This window comes from Erpetoichthys calabaricus, chromosome 4, assembly GCF_900747795.2.
Source record: "Erpetoichthys calabaricus chromosome 4, fErpCal1.3, whole genome shotgun sequence".
In the NCBI taxonomy this organism is placed as follows: domain Eukaryota; kingdom Metazoa; phylum Chordata; class Cladistia; order Polypteriformes; family Polypteridae; genus Erpetoichthys; species Erpetoichthys calabaricus.
The window spans coordinates 244206007-244216734 of record NC_041397.2 but is presented as its reverse complement, the minus strand read 5'-3'; positions in this window follow the sequence as shown (position 1 = coordinate 244216734).

Here is a 10728-nt window from a genome sequence, read left to right as displayed (position 1 = left end):
TCTTATTCAAACGTACTAACCTCCAATTCCTGCCCTTACTTTTCTTTCTCTAAATACCCAATCGCCACACAATCAGCTCTGTAATAAACGTTAAGCCATCTGTAAACTTAGAACGCCGATTCTTCAAAACTTTTAAGGAACATCGAAATATCTTCGCAATGTTTAATTATTCTATCCATCTATCCTTCCAGTGTCGCATCAGCACCAGCAAGAATACAGCACGAGGCAGGAACAAACCTTGAACGAAGCTCAAGTTTCTCGCTAGCGCTGCGACACCGTGTAGTTAAAGTTAAAGTTTTATCTGTATAATAAATATATTTTGCTGCATTTCATCTTAAAAATTATATTGTCATCATATGTAAATACGCGGTTTATAAAGTGGGTCAGGTTGTGCAATATTATAACTGTATCATAAGTACAATTACCTCACGGTAACTTGCAAGTACAAAACAGTTCTACAAGGAGCACTTGATGGACTGATTGAGTGCGTTTAGAGTTCTTGGGATGAAACTGTTTGTGAACCGTGAGGTCCGAACAGGAAAGGCTCTGAAGCATTGGTCGGATGAGAGCAGTTCAAATAGCGAATGGCCGAGGCAGCAAGTGCTTGATGCTGTATACCGATAATTCTCTTTCCAATCGCTGTAGATCTGTGATTCACACTCAGATACAGTGATATAAATACTCTGAGTGGTGCAGTGAGAGTAATATGGAAAAAGATGATCCGCTGTGGCAACCCCTAATGGGAGCAGCTGACAGAAGAAGAAGAAGGTGCAGTGAGAGTAACAACGCTAAAGCAGTTATGGTATTTGGAATAGTTTGACCATTCTGTGGACCATTATATTGTTACAGGTTAATTACAATCAGATGCATTAAACTAATATTTAATTGCAGTGTATTTATAAAGCCGCGTCAGGGATGTGGATCTAAAAAAGAAAGGGAAACCACACAGGAACAGTAGCACTGCTTTGACGCTGGGTGCCGCCAGACTGCAAAACCAAGCAGAGAACTTGCGTACGACAGGGTATGAGCTACCGTGGAAATGTGCATGGCTTTACGCCAAGTTTAGGTTTTATACATCACGACTTGAACGTGGAAATGTTCTTACGCAACATTTCTGTGCGTATGCACAGAAGGCCCCAGGTCAGCAGATTTTATCGCAGCTTCAGTCACACAGGAATGCAGACACCACTCAGTGTAAGAAAAACTGTTTTCCAGGTATATCTGAGGTAGATAGGAAGTTGCTGTCAGTTAAAGGCGCTTCTACTTTTACCTCTTGGCCTTTATACACAGAACCCTGGAGGCTCACAGTGTAGCGTCCATGGAACATTTAAGAGATGCTCATCTCTGTCCAGCAGAATGTCCAGTAGGTCAGGCATGTCAAACACGCGGACCCCGGGCCGCATGCGGCCCGCAACAGAAATCTGTGCGGCCCGCATGACAGATCCTAGTTAGCACTGAACTTGTACAAAATGATTACTATCATTTGTGATTGAATCATTCTGCATCTTCGGTGTTACTTATTGACTTTTCTTACTTCTGTCTTCTGACAAAAGTGCGTTTTCCCATGGCATTACAGTACCGGAAACGTCATCTTCTAGTATAGCCACGAGCCTTGACCAAAGTTTATGAGCCGCAGCGTCACAACTGAAGTGCTAGGCTGCAGCAGGGGTGGCCTTAGGCATGTGCAAACTGTGCACCTGCACAGTGCCACCAAATCCTAGGGGCTGCCATGCCAATATATATTGAATATAAAACAGAAAGATAAAATAACGACACAGCTGATGGCAATGTGGCCGAAAAACATTCTGTTTCTTGTTATTTAGTATGCTGTATTTACAAATGTCGCTAGAATCGGAGCAGTAAGCAATATGTAGTATTATAATGTTTTGCCGTAATGAGAATATCCTGGGTCGCCACTTGGTTTTCAAGTTACGGACACGCGTATATAGAAGCGTGTCATGAGCACGAGGCGGCTATGCAGTGTCCGCAACGGATGTGGCCATCCGCCGTGCATAAGATACCGTATTGACATTGCCAGGTGAAGGGGCCACCGATTCTTTCTCTGCCCAGGGCCACCACGAGCCTAGAGCCGCCCCTGCTAAAGCTACACTACTGACGGCTGCTGAGACTGGGCAGAACTGACCATCACGAGTAGTAATAGCCCGCATATTTTCACGTTTTTTTGCTCTAGTTTTATGTAATTTTGTGCTAGTATTGTAACGAACAGTTAGTGCAGACTACAGCTGAAGATCTGAAGTGGACGCGAGAAGTTGGTGAGTTGTTTATTAACACATTTTTGTGATTTTGAGTTTGTAAGATTATTGTAGGTCAGGTGGCTTTTTGCATATCGGCTTATTTTACAATATAAACTTTGAAGTAAACTTAGTAAAGTACAATTTGATTTTTGGAGGATTTGTTTTCCAACTTGAATTACTGAGCAATGAATTCAGTGAGCATTTTCGTGATTTCAGTTCACACAAACATGTAGGGAATTGCGCTGTTCTCTTTCAACGTTGAGAATGCGCCTGAGAATATCCAAATGGAATTGATTGAAGTGCAGTCAGATTCTATTCTGAAGGCAAAATACAACGAAGTTGGTGTGCCAGGCTGGTATGCTTACCTGCCACCCTCGTATGTGCAGATCTGTAAGTTGGCATCGAGAGTATTGTCAATGTTCGGAAGCACTTACGTAGTAAATATCAGGGGAGATGGTGCTTGCTTATTCTCATCTATAGCTTATTTAGTGCACGAAACTCCGTCTTTAGCGGTACAGATTTCGGGCTGACATTGTACGACATGTTTTAAGTAATTGGTCAAGGTTTCAGCCATTTACAATGATGCCGCCAGGAATCTCTTATACAAATGAGCTTCAGTATCTCACTGAAATGTCAAAGTCTCAAACTTTATGGTACCATTTCTGAGCTAATGGCAGCGGGAGAGTTGTTCCCCTATGAGTTTCAAGTATATTATTATGGAGTCCTACACTCCAAGTTTGGACAGGCACTCCAGGGGATAAAAAAACTTTTCGGGAGATGTTATGAATGGGCACTTTGATGTTCTCATTCCCTACACTTACATGCCTGATGTACACATGGAGTGCACACAAATTGAGGATAAAAGTTGGTCGCCTTAAAAGGCGGGTGAGCCTAGTAATATAATAAGGACCTAGCTAAGAGGTTAAGACTCTAATTCTACACTGTTCAGTGCAGGATTTACGTATAAGCTACACAAGCTATAGCTTAGGGCCTCTGCCTTCTTGGGGGCCCCCAAAACAAATTGTCCGAGTGAGCAGTTGTCATATATACTTAAATATACTACAGCATTATTTGTCCCAATCAGGCCCGGCCTTAGGCATAGGCGAAGTAGGTGACCGCCTAGGGCCCCGGCGTCTGGGGGGCCCCGGATCGACTCCTTGGTCTAATTTTCATGCATTTCACAGAGCTTCCGGGGGCCCCTGGACCCCCCTTTCGCCTAGGGCCCCATAATACCTAAGACTGGGCCTGACACTGTTGTATGAAAACTGCATGGAAATAAATTGTTTTTCTTTAAACTTTAAGTGTTACATTTTTTAAAGTTTTCAGTATTGGAAAGAAAGCTACAGTAACTTTGTATAATAGTATTTGTTACAGTACGGCCCGCTGACGCACGTATGGCAGTCGAAGTGGCCCACCAATGGTAGTGAGTTTGACATGCCTGCAGTAGATGACCTAACAACACATAATATTCTCCAACCCACTTAATTCAAGACAGGGGCATGGCAGATTCCCAGCAGCACTGGGGGTATGTCCACTGCAGGACCCACCACAGTTATCCAAACAGCCATGGCGTTGGGGATGTGGAAGGAAAGCTGAGAATTTTTTTCTGTCACTCTAGCAATGACACCTTTGTATTGTATCACACTTGACATCTTGGGCTGCTTTCCTGTTGCAAGCAAGTTCGCTGATGATGTTTCTAACACCATGTAGTTTAAGAGGGATGGGCTGCAGAATTGTATTTTATCGTTTACCTAAAAGAAAAGATAGTAATGAAGAAATAATTAGTTATTAGAGGTTTACAATCCAGCTGTGGCGACTACAATTTCTGTTTTTACCAAATGCAAAAGTTCACACATCAATTGAGCTTTGCTTGTCCTGTTTTGGCCCAGTTGCTGTCCCACGCCAATTAAATAAAACTGGTAGCGACTTGCACTTGTTTATCAAGACTGTCTGGGCTTGTCACTTCAGCACACTGCTCCTCGGTACGCCTCACATTAATCATCTAGAGCGGAGAAGGCCTAAACTACCAAGCATTTAAAGAATTTAGTAAAACAGATCTCAAAGTATTGAAATTCAGCTCAGTATCTGGCATGCCAGGGAGAAGGACATTGCTGCCAGTCACATAAATCTGGTAAATAAAGTAATAAATAACATCTGTTGTCCAACACTTGCTGCTTATGCACATTGTTCCAGTGCCAGTACATCTGCACCATTCTGAAATTGAATCTTTGAGAATATTATCAAATCCATATTATGTCCAAGATAATGATTAGCTTTACAGTTTTTACTTACTTTCACTTTTGCCTTCATAATTAAGGATAAAAAAGTTCACCAGTAATTTCAAAGGCTGTGTTTTTTTAAGATCTCGCAGCCTGTTTAGGAGCTGTTCTAACCAACACTTGATTTTCTCCACCATATGCTGGCAGAAAGTTAGAAAACGTAGTGAGCTGAGGTCTCGTCAGTCCTCCTGGGGTTGCTTCCCTTGTCTGAAATGTAAGAGAAATGATGAAAATCTTGTGAAAGTGTAACAGCAAATTGGAAGTTATGTGGATAAGACTGGCAAAACACTGCAAAATCCTTTATTAATGCCCAGTATGATGAAGACTGCTGCCTCTGATTCAACACTGCTATCTATCTATCTATCTATCTATCTATCTATCTATCTATCTATCTATCTATCTATCTATCTATCTATCTATCTATCTATCTATCTATCCATCCATTCATCCAAATGAATCTGTTATTTATTTATGGAATGATCCTGCACAAAACACAGCTGTAAACACATACACTTATAATGTAGGATGTTTCTCAATTTATGCTTTAGCATTTTATGTGTTGAAATTACTTTCTCGTATATGGAGTATAGGGAAATTATTGTAATCGTCCAAAAATTCAACCTTGAGATTTTGATGAATCTCAAAGTTTTAGATCTCTTTGAGTTCAATCGACTTCAAGATTTTGATTAATCTCGACGTTTTACACCTCCCCAAGTCTGAAAATACCAATTTTGGAATAATGTCTGTGTGACTGTCTATGAGTGTGTGTGTGTATGTAAACACGATAACTTGAGTACGCTTTCACTTAGGTCAACCAAATTTTGCATACCAGTATTAGGTACAAAACGTAGATTTCTATTAACATTTGAGCTATTTCCTCTAACCGGAAGTGGTATTTTTTTATTCATGCAGATGCAGAGTCTGATTTATTCAATTTTACTTTTATAGTAATTGTTCAATATATTATTAATTTGATTTGATTTGTTGTAGATGATTCTTTAATGTACATAATATAAAAATATAATAATTGTCTTCCGGTTTACTCCTCAAATATCCATCACCATATCTGACTAAAGGAGAAAGTCGAGGGGAGACCATTCCCAATTTTTTTCCTATTAAGTAGTGTGTTTGGGTCATAAGTGAAAGTGCACAAAAGAAGAGTAAACTGAACTGAATCAATTTATTATTTCACTTCTAATCCGACATTACTAGAAGCAAGGCAAGAACAAAGTGGAGATGGGGTGCTCATCCATTAAATGGCACACTCAGTTACATTAATCTGTTTTCAAATGGACACTTCCTAATGCACATTTCACAAACCTCACATTATTTCAAATTGATTCCACAGACATGACAGCAACTTTGGTTTCCTCCAATGTCCTACAAGGACTTCAGGCCGTAATCCAATAGAGCACCAGCGTTGTGTGGAAGGTGGGGACAGTGCTATGGAATTGGTAGAGTGGAGAGCTGGTTATCATTTTAGGAGGAGGATCACGCGCAGCCTCCCTGGGAGAAGCCTGTGTCAGGGAATTGGAACAAAGACACCGGCCAATTGAACCTCAGCTCCAGAAGAAGCAATAGAGATTCCATACTTGTCATGGAACAGTTGAAGCACTCTATTTTTATATGCAGATATTTGATGTGTTTTGAGAGTTTGGGAATCCCATCTACTTGTGGTCTATGAATGTGGAAAAGGCCACTGACCTTGTACTCTGGCTTATTGTGGAAGGAGTTTTAAGGGTTTGGGACTCCATGGCTACTGCCAGAGGCCATTTGATGCCTGCATCGGCAGATCATTTTTCTATCTGCCCTTAACTCAAGTCTGTTCAATGTGGGCAGTAGATTCAGAGGTGGGGGGGCTTCTCTCTTTTATTGTTTATGCTTTTCATGGAGAGGATTATGAAGGTGAGACTTAAAGATTACCTAGTAAGGGGACCAAAGAGTTGCATCTCTGTTATTTGCCGATGATGGTGTCCTCTTGGTCTCATCACACTGTGATTGTCAGTGTGTAGCCGAGTGTGATTTGGCTGGGATAAGAATCAGCATCCACAAATGAGGCCATAGTCCTCTCACAGAAAAGAGTGAGCACCTGCCCAAAGTGGAGAAGGTCAAGTATGTCAGGTTCTTCTTCAGAGGTGAGGGAAGTGTGATCATGAGATTAACCAGCAAATCCACGCAGCAGAAGCAGTTTTGTGGATGTTGTACCAGACTGGTGTAAAATGCAAGTGAAGTCCATAGACAAACGTTTAGATTTAACAGTCAGTTTACATCCCCATCTCTCAAGTAGGGTTACAAGCTCGGGGCAGCACACTGCAAGTACAAACAGCCAACATGAGGTTCTTACTGTATGTTAGGTTAGGTTAAACAATTTGGGCTGTTTTGGAGGCAAAAGACGCCTTATACCATCACCTGATATGGACCATATATGCCACTGAGTGAATATGGAAGGTGATTAAAACCAAAATTATTCTGCACACCAAAACAGCTAACTTTATCACATACAGATTTTCAGCCTGATTGATCTCTGGAGACTGGGAAGGTCACAGCCATTAGCTTTAATCCCAATTGTATTGTTTGAACAACTCTAGGATTTTGTTAGCCTTGCAACATTCTTTAAAAGAAGAATACAACATTGTCAGATACGTACACCACCACACCAGACAGGTGCCTTTCGATGGGTAAGAACGTTCTGCCCATATCACTCAGAAGTTTTTTGTTTTTACTCCAGTTGATATCAACATTTATTAGGTCATGTTTTTATCACTGGGTCCATCTACAGAGGAGAATCCACTGGTCCCCATTTTAAATATCCATCTATCCATTATCCAACCCGCTATATCCTAACTACAGGGTCATGGGGGTCTGCTGGAGCCAATCCCAGCCAACACAGGCTAGGCAGGAAACAAACCCCGGGCAGGGCACACAAACACACACACACAACAAGGACAATTTAGGATCGCCAATCCACCTAACCTGCATGTCTTTGGACTGTGGGAGGAAACCGGAGCACCCGGAGGAAACCGACGCAGACACGGGGAGAACATGCAAACTCCACGCAGGGAGGACCTGAGAAGCGAACCCAGGTCTCCTAACTGCGAGGCAGCAGCGCTACCCACTGCGCCACCATGCCACCCCATTTTAAATATCACTGGCTGAACCCAATGTAGCTGATAAAAGTTTGTTAGATCCGTACTATAATAAATTCAGTATGCAAGTAACTGATGGGAAAAATAACAACACTGGGCAGTGTACATCTTACACATTTCAATGTTTCTAATCATTCAGACAATCAGAAAACCTACCATTTCAGCAAGGCAATGATAAACTCCTGCATTGTGCTCAGGTAAAACAAATCATGTCTACTGTTACTGCTTATTTATTACATTTACCAAACAATGATGGACATGGCTTCTAACTTATATATAACTAAATGTGCACTTAACCGGATACAATCAACAGTAATGCCCCTCTCTGCTTTCTGAAATGCTTTGGTTGTTGACCTGTACAATTCTGTACAATTCTCAGTTGAATGTACTCCAGCAATGTACCCCAACTCAAGGACTCTTCATTATTCATCCGTACACACCGCCTACATACTTATTAACTACATTGACGTTACTGAGAGTGGACGAGGAGCTGGAAGAGTGCAGAGTCATCAGAGACTCGACTGCTCCCCCCACCCAGTAGGCACTTTGTCTAATATTAAACCAGATTCTGCTTTAGTAGCCATGTCCTTGCACACAAACTTGGATGACTTGATGTTACAATCAGGCCTAAGCAGACCATGCAGAAAGCCAGTCGACTGTGTAAACACAACGTCACCTTCCACAACTGGCACTGGACTGCAGAAGGATAAATTACTACATAGTCAATATTCTACAGCCAAAAAGAAAAGATATTTCTGCTCAAATGTCTTTCTCCAGCGAATAAATGTTCACCCTCAAAGTCTGTAAATTCATACGCCTCAAATTGGTATTTAAATTACAGAAATGAAGCAGCAAACTTTGGCTGTTTTCAAATAGTCCCAGCAACTGTACTCGATTAATTATTTTTAAATATTCATTCAGGAGTTTGCATGTTCTCCCCGTGTCTGTGTGGGTTTCCTCCCACAGTCCAAAGACATGCAGGTTAGGTGCATTGGTGTGTGGGTGTGTGTGCCCTGCGGTGGGCTGGCGCCCTGCCCGGGGTTTGCTCCTGCAGGCCCCCATGACCCTGTAGTTAGGATATAGCAGGTTGGATAATGGATGGATGGATGTTCATTCATTTTGTAAATAAAATATGTAGAGTTGAAATACTACCTTGAGTCCTTCTCTAAAAATGAAGTACAGCCCAATTTTGAGATCAAGAGTAGAAACACCAACATGTTTGTGTGCAGCTTCAGTCGTTTCTTTTTTTTAACATCATTAAGTATGTTACTAACATTTAACTTTACTAATAGATAATCAGTTAAGCTTTTTAAAAAGTGCACCAGAAGTTTATATTTATGAACACTTTTGATGTAAGCATTGGCTGAGCAGAAGAGGGGTGTTTCAAGTAGCGATTTCTGAAGAGAGATTTCCTTCAATGTGAATATGAACTCTAGGCGTTTCAATCATTATAAATGAGCTTTAAAGCACAATTTCAGAAAGTTTATTGCGACTTACATTACTGTTATGGTGTATAAAATCTGTACATTTTAGTTTCCATTATATTTTGTTCGAGACAAGACAACAGATGAACTAAGACAAATCAAAGCAGGTTTTCTTACACCTCACTTTTAAAACAGCTGTTTCCAACATTGAAAGGAAGACATCTCTGGTGGCTTCAATTACTTTATAACCTGGGGAAGGAAGCCTGAGCTGATACCTCAGGCTATTGATTACTTTATGGATGGACAACTGAGGCAATATCAAAGAACTTTATTAATAATCTGGGAAAGAGTTTGAGCAAAATTCATCAATCACATTGACAGCCAGCCAATCAGGTGCAAGTATTGTGAAACCAAGGCATGACATTTTATAATAAGGAGGAACAGACGAAGACGGAACTGGTCGTCAGAAAGGCATCATGAACTTCGATTGCTAAATCAAACGCCTCCCTGGGACATTCATCCTTGTCATCTGTAACTTTTTCATAAGCTTTTCCTAAAGACTATCTACAATGCATCCAGAAAAAATTCACAGTGCATCACTTTTTCCACATTTTATGTTACAGCCTTATTCTAAAATGGATTAAATTCATTTTTTTCCTCAGAATTCTACACACAACACCCCATAATGACAACGTGAAAAAAGTTTACTTGAGGGTTTTACAAAATTATTAAAAATAAAAAAACTGAGAAATCACATGTACATAAGTATTCACAGCCTTTGCTCAATACTTTGTCGATGCACCTTTGGCAGCAATTACAGCCTCAAGTCTTTTTGAATATGATGCCACAAGCTTGGCACACCTATCCTTGGCCAGTTTCACCCATTCCTCTTTGCAGCACCTCTCAAGCTCCATCAAGTTGGATGGGAAGCGTCAGTGCACAGCCATTTTAAGATCTCTCCAGAGATGTTCAATCGGATTCAAGTCTTGGCTCTGGCTGGGCCACTCAAGGACATTCACAGAGTTGTCCTGAAGCCACTCCTTTGATATCTTGGCTGTGTGCTTAGGGTCGTTGTCCTGCTGAAAGATGAACCGTCTCCCCAGTCTGAGGTCAAGAGCGCTCTGGAGCAGGTTTTCATCCAGGATGTCTCTGTACATTGCTGCAGTCATCTTTCCCTTTATCCTGACTAGTCTCCCAGTTCCTGCTACTGAAAAACATCCCCACAGCATGATGGTGCCACCACCATGCTTCACTGTAGGGATGGTCTTGGCCTGGTGATGAGCGGTGCCAGGTTTCCACCAAACGTGACGCCTGGCATTCACGCCAAAGAGTTCAATCTTTGTCTCATCAGACCAGAGAATTTTCTTTCTCATGGTCTGAGAGTCCTTTAGGTGCCTTTTGGCAAACTCCAGGCGGGCTGCCATGTGCCTTTTACTAAGGAGTGGCTTCCGTCTGGCCACTTTACCATACAGGCCTGATTGGTGGATTGCTTCAGAGATGGTTGTCCTTCTGGAAGGTTCTCCCCTCTCCACAGAGTACCTCTGGAGCTCTGACAGAGTGACCATCAGTTTCTTGGTCACCTCCCTGACTAAGGCCCTTCTCCCCTGATCGCTCAGTTTAGATG